Source organism: Lepidothrix coronata, unplaced genomic scaffold, assembly GCF_001604755.1.
Source record: "Lepidothrix coronata isolate B3197 unplaced genomic scaffold, Lepidothrix_coronata-1.0 Scaffold204, whole genome shotgun sequence".
Lineage (NCBI taxonomy): Eukaryota > Metazoa > Chordata > Aves > Passeriformes > Pipridae > Lepidothrix > Lepidothrix coronata.
This window is the reverse complement of record NW_016690384.1, coordinates 1,373,189-1,393,078: the sequence shown is the minus strand read 5'-3', so window position 1 is coordinate 1,393,078 and position 19,890 is coordinate 1,373,189. Positions and strand designations below refer to the sequence as shown.

Below are 19,890 nucleotides of genomic sequence, written 5' to 3'. Positions count from 1 at the left end.
GTTAGGCAGCAACCTAAACAAAAAAATATGGATAAATAAAAGCAGCAGGTTAGTAATTAATAATCCTCAGACTCTCCAGAAGATCAATAAATTAAAAAAAAACCAACAAACCGAACCAACCAAAAAAAAAACCAACAAAAAACCCCACAAAAAAACCCACAACCCCCCCCCCCAAACCAACCAAAAAAAAACACCAAAAAAAAAGTTCTCTACCAGAACCACAAATCCTGAATATTATCACGGCACTTCTAATAAGGGGACAGGAGAATGTGGGTCAGGAGGTCTAACTTGTGGGTTGCCCTGACCCTGAACAGACTCCACTGGATCTAAAAAATGCTGTATTTTTTCCTCTTTTCGTGTGCCAGAATGGAAAGAGGAAAAAAAATCCTGGAGGAGCCCCTGGACAGGAACTCAGAGAGTTTTCCTTGTTACGTGGGGTGTTTCTGGAGAGCAGATTTGAGGATGGACATTTCTGAGCATCCAGGATGAGACTCCTTGAAAGGGCCTGATTTTAGGAGGTGTTGGGATCAGATCCTCTCAAGTGGAATTTTGTAGGCACCCAAAGATCTAATGACTGCAAACATTATTATGTATATTCCCATGAGTCCTCCCAAAGGCCTGACCACCCTTTCCAGCAACAAATTCCTCCTCCTGAGCCTCCCCTGGCACAGCTGGAGGCCGTTCCCTCTCCTCCTGTCCCTTGTTCCCTGGGAGCAGAGCCTGATCCCTCCCTGGCTCTTCTCAAAATATACTGGTCAAAGAATTTCCAGAAAGCCTTTAAAATAGGTCATAAAGATTCCCATCCCACCTTTGTAGTCACAAAGGAATTAAAAAAGTTAGGTAGCTACTTTAACACGCCAAAGTTGGGCTTAGAACTTGAATCTTTTTGGGTTTAGACTTTTTAGAGAATAACTAAGGCTGGAAAAGACTTGCAAGGTCATCAAATCCAGCCTGTGCCCAATGCCCACCTTGTCCCCCAGCCCAGAGCACTGAGTGCCACGGCCAGGCCTTCCTGGGACACCTCCAGGGACCACAGCACTGAGTTTCCCCCTGGAGGAAAGGACTCTGGGTGGAACACTGCATTTCCCCCCAAAGTCCAGGGAAGAAAAGCTGGTTTATTTGCTCAGATTTCACTCAAGCCAAAGCATCCCGTGGTTTTCTGGGCACACTTCTTCAGAAACAGCTCCTTCAGGCCACGACAAAATTAAAGCAAAACACAGAAACTAATTCCTGGCTGGAAGAGCTGAGCAAACTGTATTAACTAATCTCCCATTTCCTTCTTTCCCAGTGGAAAACAGCAGAAATCCAGGGTAAAAATGGAACTCAAATGGAGAAAACCCAACGGAGGCTGCAGAAATCCAGGTCCCAGTTTGGCAGCAAAGTCTGGGCAAGGCAGAGTTCAAGGGAACAGCCACGATAAAGCCAAGGAATAACTGCTGGGAACGCTCAGCGAGCCACAAATGTATATTTTATAAGCTTTGGCAATAAAGGCTCAGCATCGATGAATTATAAATGCCACAAAATTTAGAGTATTTGTCATGCTAACCGGGTTGTTGTTTCATAAAGTAACTTTTATAAACGTTCAGGCCCTTCTGGTGCTTCTCTCCGGGGTCAGAGCTGCTTTATCACCCAAGAACAGTCCCTGCCACCCCATTTTCCTACGGAATAAAACACTTCCCCAGTCTACACCAGTAAGGGGTTGCATCTTCAGCAATGGGGGCTGTGGGGACACAGAAAGCAAGCCAAGCTTGCAACCCAAATGCAGAGGATAAATCAGAGGTTTAAGTGCTCCAAAAAGAGCTTTCTTCCCAAGAAAATAACCAATTAATTAAAAATAAATGATAAAAAAGTAGTTTGGTTTTTCTGCTTTTTTTTTTTTGGGGGGGCACGTCTGAAATTAATCACTGAAGGTTTTCTTAAGGCTTTAGTTCTTTCATTAATATTTATGGATTGGGTTTCATTACCTGACCTATAAATGGTCATGCAACATTAGGAAGGCTGGAGAGAATGGGTTTAAACAGTGTTTTTGTTGGATTAGGGGGTCAATATGTGGTTTATGGCTAGAATGGAAGAACAGGATGTAAAATAATTTCTGGGCTGGACCTGGAAAACCAGCGTGAAAACTAGCAGGGAATCCATCTACAACATCCATGGGACACATAGAAATCTGGGAATCCACCAGTCCAAGCTCCATATTAACTGTTACCATCACTGCAAATCATCATTTCCCCTTAGATATAAATCAAATTCTTTACCAAACCCAAACCAAACCCTAAACCAGGCCAGTTTCTGTGCCAGAGACAGATTTTAACCCCATGTCTAAACGAGTTAAAATCAACCTGACCACACAGAGAAGCTGGAATCCTTCCCAAAACAGCATTTCCAACCTCAATGAACACGAGGGAAGCTCTTCCTTCCTTCTAAGTTCCTCCTGTGTGGTCCATCATGGAGGTCCCTGTTTGTCCACTAAGAGCAGCTTCTATAAAAACATGTTTTGCCAATTTTACTTAAAACCATGAAAAACTCCCAGTGGCAAGGGGGAAAAAATTCTTCCTCGGCAGGTTTGATGGGGTAAGACACGGATGAGTCTCCAGGACCCGCTCAAGGTATCCCACAGAAGCAGCAGCAGGGGTGCAGAGCACCTCATGGTCCAGATCAGGCCCTAAAAAAGGCCAATATCCTGCTTTATGGAATCCCTCATCCCAGCCAGAATGCCACAGTGCCACCTCAGCACTGGAAAAAACTGGTCCACTGGTCAGTGGAAAAAACACCCCATGGAATAAAGTTCTCTTAAGGAGTGATGGTCTCCAGGCTGGAGAGCAACCCAAGAGTCAAACTCCACAAGACCTCGTTTTTCCACCAGCTGGGTGCCTCTGGCTGCTGTGTTTATCCCAGGAATACTTGGGAAAAGGCGGGAAATGGTGTGTTTGGAATGCTACGTAACCCAAAGGTCACCTGAGGGGAGCAGAGACACAAAGGTGGCTTTGAAATCGAGGAGTTTGACTCCCTGGAGCCAGTTTTACACCACATTAACCAGTGGCCTTGATGCCAGCGCTCCATGTCTAACCCACCCCAGCCAGGGGTTATTGAAATAAAAATGAAAATAATCTCAATATGTTATTTTGCTGCTGGTGCTCTAAAAAATGTCCACAGAACCCCCAGTAAAACTCCAAACAGCAGCAGCTTTCAAAAGACTTATTTTTCCCATTCTTGCTGCCCTAACCATCCCTTCAAGGCTGCAGTGCTAAGAAAATAAAACATAAAAATATGTTTATTTGCTGAAAAATGCTGCAAACCCAAGCAGTTTATTACTGGTCTTCTGTACTGAATTCCTTGGGAATTATGCGGATTTTCTTCCCTGCTTTTACCATGTGCTTCACTGTCAGAGATTATCTAAAAATGCTGCTCCTTCAAACAGCCAAAGCATGATCCTGTTGTGCTCTTCTTAATTATCCCTAATTTTTGACACTCAGGACATGTCAATATCCAAACAGCAGCTTCACTGGAGCTCAACAAGTGGGATGATAAAATATGAGGGAGCTGCAGGGCTGAGGGGAAGTGAGGGTTAACTATATAACTATAACTTTAATTATCCATAATGATAATTATGGAGCACAGAGATGGGAAAGCAGATGAGGAAGGCGACCAGGGCCTGAAGACAGATGAGAAAGAAGATGGAGAAAGACTATTTACAGGGTCTGGAGTGCCAGGACAAGGGGAAATGGCTTCCCAGTGCCAGAGGGCAGGGATAGATGGGATATTGGGAAGGAATTCTCAGCTGTGAGGGTGGTGAAGCCCTGGCACAGGTTGCCCAGAGAAGCTGTGGCTGCCCCTGGATCCCTGCAAGTGTCCAAGGCCAGGCTGGAGCAACCTGGGCTAGTGGAAGGTGTCTCTGCCCATGGCAGGGGGTGGATGAGATGGGCTTTAGGGTCCAAGCTGTGTAACACCTACAGGAGACTCTCTCCCTGTTAAATCCTTCTGGGAAATATTTTATCTGCTTCACTGTGGCTTCTTAATGGACTGTGAGGGCACTGAGGAAACAGCTCAGCTCCTGGACAGTCTGGGTGTCCTCTCCAGTTCTGGTCCTTCTGAGCTTCCAGTTCCAGCCAAACCATCCCCTGACCAGCCGGGGTCTCAGTGCCCCCAAAGGAACATTCCCACGGGGACATTCCCATCCTGCTTATGGAGTGACACAAAGCAGAGAGTCCCAGAACAGGGCTGGAAGGGACCCTTAAAGATCAAGTGCAACTCCCTGCTCAGAGAACAACCACCTAAAACTAAACTCCATGACCTAAAACTAAAAAGTGATACAATGAGGAGCATCTTCCTCCCCCCACACGGTGAATTTATCACTCCTCGACTGAGGCTGCACCGTGTTATACCAAGATATAACCCCTGTTTCTGAGCACTTGGGGTAGGTGAAAGGATACAAAAGGATGTGTGAGGGCAGGCCCAGAGGTGCCTTCAGCAATTATTTCACTGAAGCAAAAGCAAGTGCAGCCTACACCTGATCCACGGGGTGCAAACTGGGACACATTAACCCCCAGTGCCACAGCAGTGCCCTGCTGCTCCCGAAGCACAAAGATGGCACAAATGTTCCTAGCTGGAAGTTCTTTGGTTAAATGATAGCTTTAATTTCCTGGTTGTTTCTGTTGGGGGTTGGCAGCACTGTTCCAAGGGCCTGAATGTGCCTGGGCTGTGCTGAGAGGATGACGGGATGATGGGTATCCTCCTGCTCTTCCTTTTCCTCAAAAACTACTCACACTTCAGTATCCCAAAGGCATTATAAAGATCCACAGATTGAGCTGAGACTGCTCCACTCCCAGGAGTTGCTCCCATGACAAGGCAAGAAAGGTGATGGAAATGATGTTATAAAAGTGGAAGTTGTGGAAGAGAGAAAACCCACACACTCTATTTGGAGCAAAAGACCATCTCCAAACTGCGATTTTTCCAACCTCTGGCAACTCCAGAACTGCTGGTCCTGAAGTAGAGGCTGAATTTTCACTGGGAATTCAAGACTTTTGCACTGACCTGTCAATAAGGACACGGGAACAGAGACCAGAGAGGGTGAAGTCTCCTCCCTGGGGCTATTCCAGAGCTGTCTGGACACACTCCTGTGCCCTGTGCTCTGGGATGGCCCTGCTGGAGCAGGGAGGTGGCACCAGATCCCCACTGTGGTCCCTCCTCCAGCCTGGCCCATCCTGGGGTTCTGTAAGGATCTAAAAAAGCAGGATTCGGTTCTGTGCCTTCTTCCTAAAGAAACTTCCTGCTTTCATTCCCTCTAAAAGCCAACGCAAGGCATTGGAAGCCACCTTTGGACTCTCACTCCATCCCCACTGTTGCTGTAACAGCCTGACAACTGTTTTTGGAGGGCAACCAGGCCTCCCAACCCTCCAGCAGCTGCCAGGCCACCCCCCTCAGCTGTTCTTTCTCTGCAGGGCTGAGACAAACATCTGTTTCTCTGGCTCTGCCTCCAAAACTGAGCCATAAAACGCTGTCACCAGCTGGCACAGGGGCCACCACCCCCTGACCCTGACCCTGCCACTGTCCCTGCTGTCCCCCCGGGGCAGGGACAGCTCCCTGAGCGGGGGCACAGGGGGCAGAGGTCCAGGAGATGCCCAGCTGGTGCCTGCAGGATGTTTCCTTTTGTAAAGGAAGTTGTAGGAAGAGAGTAGAGGCTCCGATGTGCTGATTTTTGGAGGAGCAGCCACTGAGAGAAGGTTTTTCATCCTCACACACAACAAAAATGGATGGGAAAGGGTAAGAGGAGACAAATTAGATGGCAGGGGTGAGAGGGATGAGTTTTCTTGGAGAAAGAGCACATGGAAAGAGGCTCAGAGGATGAGGGGATGAGGAGGAAGCTCATCCCTGTCACCACACGTTTCTTTGGCATGACAAGAGGCCACCAGAAGAGACATCAGTGGGGCAGAGCTTCATTTCCCTCAGTGCAAAGGAACAGGAAAAGAGAAACAAAAGCAGACCAACAGGTAGGATGAGAAGAAACAGGACTTTCAGGAGGCTGAGAAGTGGAGGATGCTGGAAAAACTGGGAAGTTCAAAGAGATACAGTGGGGCTGAAGAGGGTAAAAGGTGAAGGAAGAACTTCAGGAGGGGCAGTTGAAGGGTCAGGAAAGCTGAGAGAGGATAGAGGGGGTGAGAGCAGCACGTTGGGGCAGAGAGAGGGGAAACAGGAGAGGAGCTTTAACAACAGGACTTTCCAGAGAGATGAGACAGGAATTGATATGGAAAAAAAATAGGGTTTATTGCCATGAGAGATAATGAAAGACTAATTAGCCAGGTGAAAGGTGATAGTGGTATTTGGTCACAGATAAAGTCAGGAACTGGGCTGGAAAACCCACAAAGCTTGGCTTGCTAATTAAAATAATAACAGATTCACAGCTAATCAATGTGGAGAATTGTAATTAGGAAAAGGATACCCAGACAACAGGGTGGAATTCATTCACCTGACTGAACATTAGCAAACAGTAAGATAAGCAAAATAAAAATACTTTTTTTTTTCTTTTAAATTTATAGAGCGAGTTGCACAGGGTTGATGCTGATGCTGCCAGGGGGAATAAATAAAATCATAAATAAAACCATAAATAAAATCATACATAAAATCATAAATAAAATCAAGTTGCTAATTGAAAATGGGAGAAAAAAGTTGGCCAGTCACACACATTTTGAGCACAAGCTTCTGCAGGATTGAAATCTCTCCCTGAACCAGCCCATTCCTGTGACATTCCCAGCCCACCTGGACCATGAACACCTTGGAAAATAGAGGAAATACAACCAGGAGCAGCCTCACACTGTGGCACTGCAGCAGTTCCCCAGTTCTTGGAATGGCAAAAATGAAACTGGAAGGAAACAAATCAGCACATTTGATTTGTTCCATGTATTTTTCTTAATTTCCTCCAAATTCTGTGTGCTTATTCAGAGAAGTTATTTGCATTGCCACGAGGATCCAAACTAGTTTCATAATCTATCATGAGGAACAGAACCCCCCATATTAATTGAATATATTAATTGAATATATTAATTGAATATATTCAGCCACTCTTCAAGCAACCTGTGATTAAATATATTTTCTTTTAGGGTCTCAACCAAAGAGGAGACTTCACGTTTCCATATGCAAATGCACTTCAAATTATCACTAAAAACCACCTTTATGGGAAACAAAACCATGACCAACAGCTGACTTGGCCAATCTCTGCAGAATTTTACTGAAACAGGTAATTTTTCAGGTTCAAACACCAGAATTCACCACTTGCTCCCAGTTTGGTAACATCTTGAGGGGCCTTGCAGGTGACAACCACTTCTGGTTTTTGCAGCACCACATGGATTAAACATTCCCACAGCTCATACTCCCCTTTATATCCCCCTGGATTTGGGCTGTTGCCACAAAATCTTCTCCTTTTCCCTCGATTTCTCTCCTTAAATGCACAAAAGGTGGGAAAAAAGCAGAGTTTTATCAACTCAGCCTCGACTCCCAGTGTGCCAACAAACACCCTGGATGACAAGGAATGGTGGAAGTGAATCCCACTGGCACAACCAAGGTCAAATGTTTGCCTGGAAAATATTAAAGCAGCAAGAGAACTTTTACTCTCAGTGCGCAGTTAAATGGGAAAACCCAAAATCTGTATTATTTTAAACAGCAATAACAACTTTTCCTAATGGAAACAGAAGTTGCCTCGAGCCCCTCACCCAGCTTGCAACTGTCTCCTTGACAACAGAACCGGGAAAGTTGGGATAAAAATTCTGGTTTGCAACAGAAATGCAAAATAACCTCCCCCAAGTAGAGAAATCAGTATTTTTTACTGTTCATTTACAATTAACTACTGCTAAAACAGGCTCGTGCAGCTCCAAGGGGTGACCCTGCAGCAGCAACATCTCTCCTGGAGTGACCACATTTATAAATATTGGACTGGATACATCTATTTTTGTGCCTTAAAGCAGATTTTTCTGAGGATATCTTAATATCAGCCCTGAAAAGAGACCCAGATGATGCCCTGGTTGAGGCCACCACCCTTTCCCATGCAGTGATATCCTGAGTTTTCCCAGCAACGAGCTATTTTTTCCCCACCTGTCTCCAAATGACCGGCTATTTTCATTTTATGTTCACTTTGAGATCCTTAAAACCTTATTTTTCAGCACAAGTGTCACGCTGAGCAGAGGAAGAGCACCTGAAACACTCAGATCCCCGGCAGGAGATCCCTTCCTGCCTGTTTGCCACGACTTTCAGACAACAGACTTGGTTGCCTTCTTGCCCACAATGGGTCTGACTGCGGGTAAATCACGTTCAAAAAGGTTTTCAGAAGAAGGGTTGATGTCTCCTCTGTCCCTTCACACGTCCCTCAGAACTCCCCCCTTGTTTAAATGAGAATTTTTACACGAAAATGGCCACACTGGCAAGGAAGGGTTGACTATTTTCAGTAGCAATGAAGGAGTGGCCTGAGCTGACCTTCAACAAACCTCTAAACCCCACCTGGAGTTCTCAGTGGGCACATTCTTACTCCAGGACCAGGCTTTGCCAATGCCTTTCCAAACCCCTCATGAGTGAGGGAGGGGAAGCAACCAAGGAGAGGATCAAACTGTGTCATTCCCAATTCCTCATGCTCTGTTATCCTCAGGATATGGGCCAGGCCAGCAATTCCTGTTGCCTAAAATAGATATTAGGCTGCTTAAAATTGTACCAAAGGACGTGAACTGGACTCGGCTTTGAGATCAGAAAGAACAGGGTTTTTTTGAATTCTTGGAGAAACAAACATTTTCTGATCCAAATCTGCTGATTTCCCTTCTGTGTTTGATTTCTGTACATTTTGATCAGGAGGTTTCCCTGCTGAAAGCCCACACCTGGATTTCATTCCCGATATCCATCCCCAGTGCCGAAGGGTTGAGTTGTACAAGTGGTGGCCTCAGGGACAATGTTCTGAGATGATGTTCTACTGCTGCAGGGGCTGAAGCTTTGGACCCAAAAACCTGTGGGTGATCCCCAAACGCAGCCAGAAAACCCCAGAATGGGTTGGGTTGGAAGGGACCACGGGCAGGAACACCTTCCACCAGCCCAGGTTGCTCCAAGCCCCGTCCAACCTGGCCTTGGACACTCCCAGGGATGGGGAATAGAAGTCCCACGCTCTTCTTTCCATAATCCCTGCTCAGTTCAAGTAAGAGGCAGAAGTTCCAACCTGTGCTCGACTCCCTGGAAGCTCTGAAGGTCAGGAACACATTTTTCATGGTTGGAAGGAGTTGGAAGGGACCCCTCAGGGTCATGGAGTCCAACTCCTGGCCCTGCAAATGACCCAGATCCATCAATCCTCAGGAACACAAATCTAAGACCCTTTTTCTAACGCAACAATCCATTCACAGTCCAACCAAAAAGCTTCTCCAGCAGAACAACCCTTTTCCACAGAAAAGGAGGATGGGAGGAGGGGTGTAGCTCTGCCCAAGCTCAGTCCTGGGGGTTGATCCATGGATTGTGGCAGCAGGGAGCCCTGCAATCCCCCCTGTGCCCCCTCCCCAGCCCCACCTGGCAGACAGGACCCGACCCCTACAGCAGGGAGGAATTCCACTTTGGGAAGCTGCACAGGGAATTCCCTGCTAAGAAGGACAGGAAGCCACGAGGTGTTAAAAAGGTAAATAAGAAAACACCCCAGCAATGGCCCTTTGTGTGCAGGATGGAAATCAGGCCAGCTCCATTTTCCCACATCAGTGACTCCATTTCTGAGGCGCTTCTCCCTCCCTGCCCTGGCTCTATTTTCCCATATCCAGTGCCTACTATTTCATGGATTAAGGGTGAAATGGCTCTGTGCTATCATCAGCACAACTCTCAATTACTGTTATTCAAACTCACCCACTGCAAACACCTCACCAAGGGTGGGAAAGCAGGAGTTGGTTCAAATACATCCCCAGGACCTGTAATTGCATGTTTAATATGCAGGGAGTGGGAGCGAGTTCGTTTCTCAAGGAAATAAACTCCCTAAAAACAGAAACACTTGAGAAATATCTTGAGAAGCCACCGTGGCCTGGGAAGGGAGGAGGATCTTCCCATCCCAATGTTTGATCTCTGGCCAGCACAAAGCTGGGCCTTCACAACTGGGCCCATTGCTGGAGGGGCTCCAGCTGCTGCAGGAGGACTCCCAGCTCCATGTGCCCAGCATTCCCAGCTTGGTGGCCATTCCAGGTGTCTCTCCACGACCACACTGACTGTTGTCTTCATTTTTGTCCCTAATTAATCCCTTGCTCCTGAGGACCTGCAACCCAGCCTTGCCCCAAATGCCAGCAGGTGTCACTGTGGGCAATGCTATGGGAGACACCAGCAGAAAAAAGTCAGGATCAAAGGGAAAACACCCATCAAGTTAATGGATATTTGGGGTTTTCCTGAATATAGTAGCTAATTCCATATTTTTTTTTGCTTTTACAGATAAAATTGGATTGTTTGCAGCTCACAGATAAAAGGAGCTTTGTTGGAAACAATTCATTTCTTCAGGGTTGGAGACTGGAAATCACTGAGTGTTTTCAAGTGAGCACAAGGTTGGCTTTGGTTTCTTTGGTTCACTGCCACCAAAATTAGCTGTTATATGTATATAACTAGGGGTAGGTGGGTGGGAATTTGGGAAATGGTTGGTAAAGCCAAGTCCCAGAAGGAGATGCAGACACACACCCTCTCCTTCCGGGCTTCCCCTGAAGGATCCAGCACAGCCCCGAGCACAAAGCAGGTACCTCAGCCATCCCATAAATCCATCCCATAAGTCATTTGGTGGCTGGGAATGCCCAGCCCTTTAGAAAAGCTCCTTTTGAACTCTGATACCAAGCCCTGGAGATGCTCCATGCAAAGCAAGCCCCTTGTCCTGAGCTTCCCACTGCAGGAGAACCAGGAGCGTTGCAGCTTTCACAGCTGTGCTTATTTATCTTAAAATCAGTAGTCCAAGCATTATTTTCACATTATTATAAGCAATAATATTATATTATTATCAAAAAGGACCATTTGCTCCGTGAACCTGTGCCCTTCCCATCATCTTGGAGCAGGATGGTGCCAGATACTGCTGACATACCACAAATGGACTTTCTGAAGAGTATTTCTTACACCTGACTAAGATTTTGCTAGTTCAGTTTTAAACTTGCTGGGGTGGAAGGGAAATATTTTGGTGCAGAGGCACTGCCCATGTCCCAAGGAAACCGTGGGGAAGAGGGACTTGAGCTGAGCCCCCTCCACCACAGGGAAGCCCACCCAGTGCACAGATTGGAACCATCTTTTGGCCTGAATTGAACATGTTCTATTTGCTCTGCAACCACCAACCCTGTCAGCAAGCAAAAGCTGAAAACAAATTCATGGCAAATCAGATTCCAGGGCTGCTGCAAAGCCTCTTAAAACTGGGAACAGCAAATGAATGGTTGTGGAGAAACTCAGTACATGGCTGGATCAGGGAAGAGAAGAGTCCTTGGATCTCCTGAGCTGCACCCAGTGACCTCTCTGTTGTCCCAGGTGCTATAAAAAACTCCACATCCATCTTGTGTTTCTAATAGTCTGCAAATCTGCCAGTGCAAATAATAAACTGTGGATTTACTGAAATCCTTTCTTTCCGTATCAGTGAAACTCTGGAAAATATCGAAGATGATCAACAAAAAAAAAAACACAAACCAACAAACATGTATTTTGTTCCTTTCTTTCAGAGCTGTGACAGACTGGCTGAAGAATCCGATTAAAGAGCATAAAAATATCTTCCAGATAGGGCAGAGCTGGGTTTAATCCAGCAAACATTTAAACCCAAACACCTGCATAACCCTGGCAAGTGTGGCAGCTTTAAAACTCACCATCCTATCAGTGAAAAGCTTTAACATCCACCCCCAAAAATAATAAAAACAAACTAATAAAAGGAAATACTGAAGGAAGCAGCATTTTGGGAAGGTTTTCTCCTGTCCTGCTGAACTGGCCCACAAGGTGGGTTTGCCACGTGTCCTGCTGGTGACCATGTCACTGCTGGAGTGGCTTTTCCTGCCTGCTGAGAGGGGTGGTGATGAGGGAGGGAGGCCTGAGGGAGGGAGACAGAGACAGGAGCTGGAAAGGATGATGCTACTTGAGAGGCAGCTGAAAAACAGGGAACAAAAGTCTCTTGGAAGTTTGGGTTGGGAGGGGCCCTAAAAACCATCTGGTCCCACCCCCTGCCATGGGCAGGGACACCTCCCACTAGCCCAGGTTGCTCCAACCTGGCCTTGGACACTCCCAGGGATCCAGGGGCAGCCACAGCTTCTCTGGGCAACCTGTGCCAGGGCCTCCCCACCCTCACAGGGAACGTTTATTTCCCAATATCCCATCTAACCCTGCCCTCTGGCAGTGGGAAGCCATTCCCCTGTGTCCTGTCCCTCCATCCCTTGTCCCCAGTCCCTCTCCAGCTCTCCTGGAGCCCCTTCAGGCCCTGCAAGGGGCTCTCAGGTCTCCCTGGATCCTTCTCTTCTCCAGGGGAACCCCCCCAGCTCTCCCAGCCTGGATCCAGAGCAGAGGTGCTCCAGCTCTTGGAGCATCTCCATGGCCTCCTGGATTCACTCCAGCAGCTCCACATCCTGGACTTCTGAGGCTTCCCAGCAGCTACAGCTTCTGGTGGCTCCACAATGCACAGCAAGTCACTGTGCTGCACTAGAAGCTGAGAAAATCTCTCTTTAAAACCCCAAACTCTCACCCTTCTGAGCATCCTTTGGGATTCTCGTGGAGATTTACATTAATCCACGTGCTTCAGAGGCTGGAGGAGATGGAATACTCCAGCTGGGATGCTCAGACCCAGCTTCAGGGGATTTGACAATATGCACTGGAAAGAAAACCAACAAGCCAGATCCTGTGTTCAGGATTTTGGAAATAAGCCCAGAGAAAAGGGTGGGGGGACTTCTGACAGCAAATTAAATAATAATACTTCCCCTGTCTCCAGAGGAATCCAGCTCCCCATGGAAAGCCTCAGGAAAAAGATCCCTCTGAAGCCACTGGGATTTTCAGCCTAAATGGAAGCTACTTCTTGAGAGATTTCAAAATTCAGTTCATCCACCTCAGTTAAAAACAGAACATTGTCCCCTTCCTGAGAAGGGGATTTGGCAGAAGCCAAAAGCTCCTCGTGGCAGCCAAACACCCAACAGGTCCAGCCAGGAGAAGACCTGAAGCTGCTCCACGTGCTGAGGGGGTGGAACTCCAGGAAATGGCTTCCCATGTGTTCATTAGAGGGATTTTATTGGGAAAAAAAGAGGGTTTGATATTAAGTCAAATGGGAAGAAATGGCAATAGAGATTTTCTCCCTCTCTGCTCCTGCAGTGCTGTGCCCAGTCCTGGGATGTGGAGCTGCTGGAGTGAATCCAGCAGGCCATGGAGATGCTCCCGGGGCTGGAGCCCCTCTGCTCTGGAGCCAGGCTGGGAGAGCTGGGGGGGTTCCTCTGGAGAAGAGAAGGCTCCAGGGAGACCTGAGAGCCCCTTGCAGGGCCTAAAGGGGCTCCAGGAGAGCTGGAGAGGGACTGGGGACAAGGGATGGAGGGTCAGGACACAGGGAATGGCTTCCCACTGCCAGAGGGCAGGGATACATGGGATATTGGGAACGAATAACATGCATTTTTTCAGTAGGATGGAAGAATTAAATTGCTTATTCAGCTTGGTTGCAAATTCTGATTGTAACAGACAACTTGTCCTCTCATCCTTCATGTCCCTTTCAAATGAAGCCTCAAACCCAAACAAAATGTTATGTTCCAGTCAGCCTGAACCATTCCCCCAATGGAATTTTGAGTTTATTTAGAAGGGACTTCACCAGGCAATGATTTTTTAATGATTTCTTCCCTCCCTGCATGAAGAGCTCGGGATCTCCTGGTCGGTCTCGCTCTGAGCCCATAAGCTCAGAGACCCCACAAATCATCCCACAAAGCTTTTCTCCACCAAACCAACCCTCTAAAATTGATTGTTAGAGACCTATTAATTCCTACTGGGAATTAACCCTGCTCCTTTGCCAGCCCTGCAGAAGAATGCCAGGATGGCCACATTCCTGACAAGGCTCTGCAGGGACCAGGGAATGCTGAACTCCTTTCTTGTGAGGACACAAGCAGGAGTTCATTTGTAATTGCCTTTAAGTGATCAGTGCCCACATTAAGGAAAATCAAAAGGAAAACTCATGTCCAAGCAACGCCTTTTATCCCAATCCAAGTGCTGCAGCAGCTTCTCCATCCAAGTCCTCCACTGGACTCCTGTACTACAGTTTTTCCAACTGCATTTCATTTCCTAATGCTTTTTATTATTTTTTTTTTTTTGTAGTGGGCCCAAAAAGCTTTTTTTTCTGGAGCACCTGTAAAACCAAAGCTGTGTTTTCATTGATATCACTTGAAAAATTAATAGAAGTACAACTCAAGTGAAAATTTTGTCCCTCTGTGATCAAATCCACCATGACTGAAACTGTTTTGTTGTCCCAGTTCCATCAGTAAATACACCCAGATGCTTCCTTTAAGGAACGAGAGATCAATAATAAAATAAAAATATTTTTTCCCAACCAAAACCTTTTGCTCTTCCCTGTTTACTTCGAATTTTCCCTCAGATCTGGTTTGGAGCTCCACATCAAATCAACACGTGCTGCTGAGCACCTTGTCCTGGCAGGACCTGCAGGATGGACCAGACACCTTGGATAAAGGTTTCCTTTATCCAAGAGCAACCCTCACTCCTAATAAGCCTAAAAAATACTAATTATACTGAAAGCTAATTAATTTTACACATTTTTTCCTGTTCTATTCACTGTTGCCACAGTGTCCTGATAAAAGGAGGACTGTATTCACAATCTGCTAATTAAACAGAGGCATCCCAAGACCTTCTCATCCATACTAATTTCCCAGCGTGGAGCAAGAAGGATGGTTATTAAACAGAGGCATCCCAAGAAGTTCTGATCCATACTAATTCCCATTGTGGAGCAAGAAGGATGGTTGGCATCTTTAAGGCTGGCATGACAAGGACACGATGGCTCTGCCTGCACAGGGTTGGAATTATGCCACAAAATCTCCTCCAGGTTCCCCACTTCCCACCAGGAACACCACGAGCAACAGAGAGGAATTTTGTTTTTCTTTTTGCCATTTGTGCCTTATTAAATCCACTCTTTAACTGGGAGAAGAAACAAATAGAAGAGGAGAAAGGAAAAGCCTGGCAAGGACCGCTCCCCACATAAATCCCGGCGCTCCCGACGTGGCTGCGGACAGGAGCTGTGATCCCAGCTTTCAGCACCTGGAGCTCACGCTCCCAAAATGTGCTCTGCAGCAGCCAGAGCTGCAAGAAGACAGTTTTGAGCCCTGGCATCACCTGCCTGAGGCATTTAACACTTTTCTCTTCCCTCACACAGTTTGGCAGAGCCGCTTGTCCGTGACCATCCACGCGGCGGGATCCGGGACGGAGCCAACTCCGAGCTGCCTGGGACTGGAGGAAGCACATCACTGGCACTTGGACCACAGTAGAGTATTCAATTGAATAAAAATGTTGGAGTATTAAAGCTTCTAGAGAAATAATTCCCAAAATGCACTCTGGGAGACATGGGAATGGCAGTCCCAGGGCTCTAATACCAAATCATAACCGCTTTCCAAGTTACAGGCAGGAAAACCAAGGACTAGTTAATGAAGTGGTTTGCAGCTTCATTTAGGGCAATTAGCCATGTTTATATTATATTTGAATATCTATTTTACCTTGCAACTATGATATATAAATATGACATATTTGCAATGTGTCACAAAGGACTATCAGGGAATCCCAGAGAGGTTTGGGTTGGAAGGGACCTTCAAACCCACCTCATTCCACCCCTGTCATGGGCAGGGACACCTCCCACTATCCCAGATTGCTCCAAGCCCTGTCCAACCTGGCCTGGAACACTTATTTTCTATACATAAAGCAGCAAAATATATATATATATCTAAAAATATCAAAGCTCCCTCGTGCCCTGGACACACAACACACGAGACGAATCCGTTTGACGCAGTTTGGATTTGACATTATCCACACACAAAGAAAAACCTCCAGGATTTTGGTAACCAAATCCAACTGCATTTTTTGCTTCCTGCCGCTCAAACTGCTTAGATTCACACGTGGAGCATCCTCCATGGATTAGCACATTAAATCCCAGACAGCAAAGGAACACCGAGTACACGGGATTTAGAAAATGCCGGAGTCGAAAATGCCAACGAGACCTTAATTCCAACCCCTCCTGCGGATTTGGAACTGCAAAACTTTGAAATCACTGATTATCATATCTGGGGCTCCCAAATTCAGAGGGATGTGGAGCTGCTGGAGTGAATCCGGAGGCCATGGAGATGCTCCAAGGGCTGGAGCCCCTCTGCTCTGGAGCCAGGCTGGGAGAGCTGGGGGGGTTCACCTGGAGAAGGGAAGGTTCCAGGGAGACCTGAGAGCCCCTCCCAGGGCCTAAAGGGGCTCCAGGAGAGCTGGAGAGGGACTGGGAACAAGGGATGGAGGGACAGGACAAGGGGGAATGGCTTCCCACTGCCAGAGGGCAGGGTTAGATGGGATATTGGGAAGGAATTGTTGGCTGTGAGGGTGGGGAGGCCCTGGCACAGGTTACCCAGAGAAGCTGTGGCTGCCCCTGGATCCCTGGAAGTGTCCAAGGCCAGGTTGGAGCAACCTGGGCTAGTGGGAGGTGTCCCTGCCCATGGCAGGGGGTGGAATGAGATGGGCTTTAAGGTCCCTTCCAACCCAACCCATTCTGCAATTCCATGACACGCTATTGAAAAAATAAGGATGAAAACTGTTCCCAGATGGAATAACTGATGGATTTGGGTCCTTCATCCCTTGCACAACACAAGCACCATTAACCCTTTGTTCCCCACCTCCCCCAAACAGCCCCCCCTTCCCACTGTATGTGAAGGGGAGGCAGCACTGACCACAAACTCCTGCATTTATTTTGCCTCCACATCCTCCAATTTCTACCTTTTTTCTTGTCCTGCTACATAATTTGGATGAATATCGGAGGAACTTCCCAGCAAATGATTTGAGAGGACTGTCCTACACCCATCTCCTTAAGACACTGAGCTACCAAAACCCATGTAAACCAAAAATGAAGTCTAAACAAGGCACTAAAATATCAATACAATTTTAAAAATGCAATGGAGAGAGACGGAAGGGTTTAATTTGGTTGCTGGGAAAAGCCACACAGGGGTATAATAGTGATTCCCAAATCCTGGGACTGGGGCAGAGGTGCAGTCTATTGAAAGGAGGGTGGAGCCAGGTGGGGGTCAATCCCTTCTCCCAAGTAACAGGACACGAAGAAACGGCCTCAAGTTGTACCAGGGAAGGTTTAGGTTGGATATTAGGGAAAATTGCCTCATGGAAAGGGCTGTAAAGCCTTGGAAGGGGCTGCCCAGGGATATGGTGGAGTCCTCATCCCTGGGGGTGTTCCAAAGCACGTGGGCCAGTGCTGGGCTTGGCACTGCTGGGCAAGAGCTGGACTGGATGATCTTGGAGCTCTTTTCCAACCTAAACAGTCCTTCAATCATTAAAAGCTGTAACAGAATTCCCAAATCCTGGAGCTAAAGGTGCAACTAAAGCTGCTTTGAGATGATGTAACCACAAAGATCTACGGCTGGAGAAACCTGAGCAAGGGGCTGGGAACAGGGGCAGTGGTGGCCCTGGAAAGCCAGTTTCTGGAAGATTCCTTGGCACACCCTCAGCACGTCAGGAGATGGGGGGGAATGTGCTAAAACTCAACCCAAGACACTTGTTTCTACTCTCATATCTATAAATCCAAGGAAATTTCCTTGTTGGGAGTGATCTCCACAGTTCGGAAGCCACAGCAGGAGCAGGGGAAATTCCCCCAGGTTCTGTGAATGCCCGAGTCATCCAAGGGACTTGTTGCATTCCCATCAATTGTAGAAATGAAATTATCTTATCAAACACTGACCTTTTTCCCTCCCTGCTGCCTTTTTAATGCCATTCCCAAGTGTGATTTGGATAACAGGCGATTCAACCCCCTTTTTTTCCTTCCCTGCTGTAGGATTTTACTCAACATTTTTTAGAATGCTTTGAGAAGCTTAGGGCAGAAGTGCTGCTTTACCCACAGCACTGCATCAAAAGGAAAACCGCAGGAAATCTTGACAGTGAGCTTTTTGTTTCCTCCCCCCCACCTAAAACTGCGCCAAATCAATCACTTTTATGCAAATCCTTGTTGCAGCGACAGAGAAGATAAAATCAAGTTATTAGAGAAGATAAAATCAAGTTATTAGAGAAGATAAAATAAAGTTACTGCTGTTTGGTTCCAATGTTGGATACAAATCATGTTAAATACAAAGTGATTGTAGTAGTACTATATTTATCTAATTATATGCAGTATACAGATGAATATCTATGCATAATATATAGATATATACAGTATATAAAGATAGATTATATATAGTATATGTAGTAGTATTATAGTGTATTTATATATGATATATAGATCTCTATATAATAAAGCTGTATAGTATATAGACATGCAGAGGATATATAGTATATAATTATTATTTGATAGTATATAATTAGTATATCTTAGTCTATATTTGGTGTATTACAGCATATAATACACTATATATAGTATATATATTATATATTATAGTATATAATATATAGTATATAGTATATATATACAATATATATTAGAATATATATACACTATATATAACACACTATATATTATAGTACATAATACACTAAATATAGACTATAATACACTAAATATAACTATATTTAGTGTATTTTAAATATAACTATATTTAGTGTGTATATATATTTTTAGTGTATTATAGTATATATTTAGGGTATTATAATATCTATTCAGTGTATTATACTATATAATACACTATATATAGTACACTATATATAATACATTATAATACACTATATATTATAGTACATAATACACTAAATATAGATTATAATATACTAAATATATACTATATTTGGTGTTTATATACACTATATTTAGGGTATTATAGTATATATTTAGTGTACCATAGCAGATATTTAGTGTATTGTGGTATCTTTACCTATATATCTATATATTGCACACATTTCTGTGTTATAGAACATCTAAATGTAAATATACAGATCAGAGAGTGATTTTCTCTTATGTAAAACAGGGTCCCTTAAATCAAAGACCAACTCAGAGAGGACAAAAAGGTTGATTCCAAGTAGGAAACTGGGAGCTGTATCCCAGGCCAGACTGGGATAACCAGCCTTCTTTTCCACACCATCCACCCTCAGGGTCCAGAGTTATCCCCACTTTTGTGCCTCATTTCTACATGGACATTTATGAAGACATTTTTTTTCCCTCTCTTCCATAAAACTTTAAATGTCCCTGCAGAAGTTTTATTGACTCGATTCCCTTCCTTAACTCTCGATAAGGAGCTTAATGCTGGTTATGTGATCCAAGGAAACAAGGCTGTGTTTGTGGCTGGGAACGGGGTTTGGAGATAGGCAAATTGAATTCCTGGCAGATCCACTCCATACTCCTTTCTCCAGCAGGAAAGGGAATAAAGCTTATCTAGGAACACGCAATTATTCCCTGTGACCAGCAGCTGCTTTGCTGGAGCCACAGGATTGATCTGAACGCTAAAGGAAAAGGCAGAGAGGGAACAACACTCGGAAAAAAGGAATTCAAATCAACTCCCCCGTCGGCAGCAAAGTGCCTGCAGTGCCACTCCAGGACTGTGCTGTCCTTTTGCCTTCATAGGACAACTTGGGGTTTTTGGTTTGTTTGCAGGGGGTTGTTTGGGCAGAGTGAAAGGGGTTTCTTGTGGCTTTTAGGTTTTTTTTTTTACTTGGTGTTTTGGGTGCTCTTTTTGTTGTTGTTTTGTAGGTGGTTTCTTCAGGTTTGTTTTATGTCAAGACTTTATAAAAGCCTGACATTAATGAGACCCC

At 45.7% G+C, this 19,890-nt stretch overlaps 1 protein-coding gene across 1 annotated transcript in view; it reads right to left on the bottom strand.

Moving 5' to 3' along the window:
- PRKG1 (protein kinase, cGMP-dependent, type I) overlaps positions 1–19,890 on the bottom strand; it is a 367,703-nt gene that overhangs the window by 103,750 nt on the left and 244,063 nt on the right. The window lies entirely within an intron of this gene.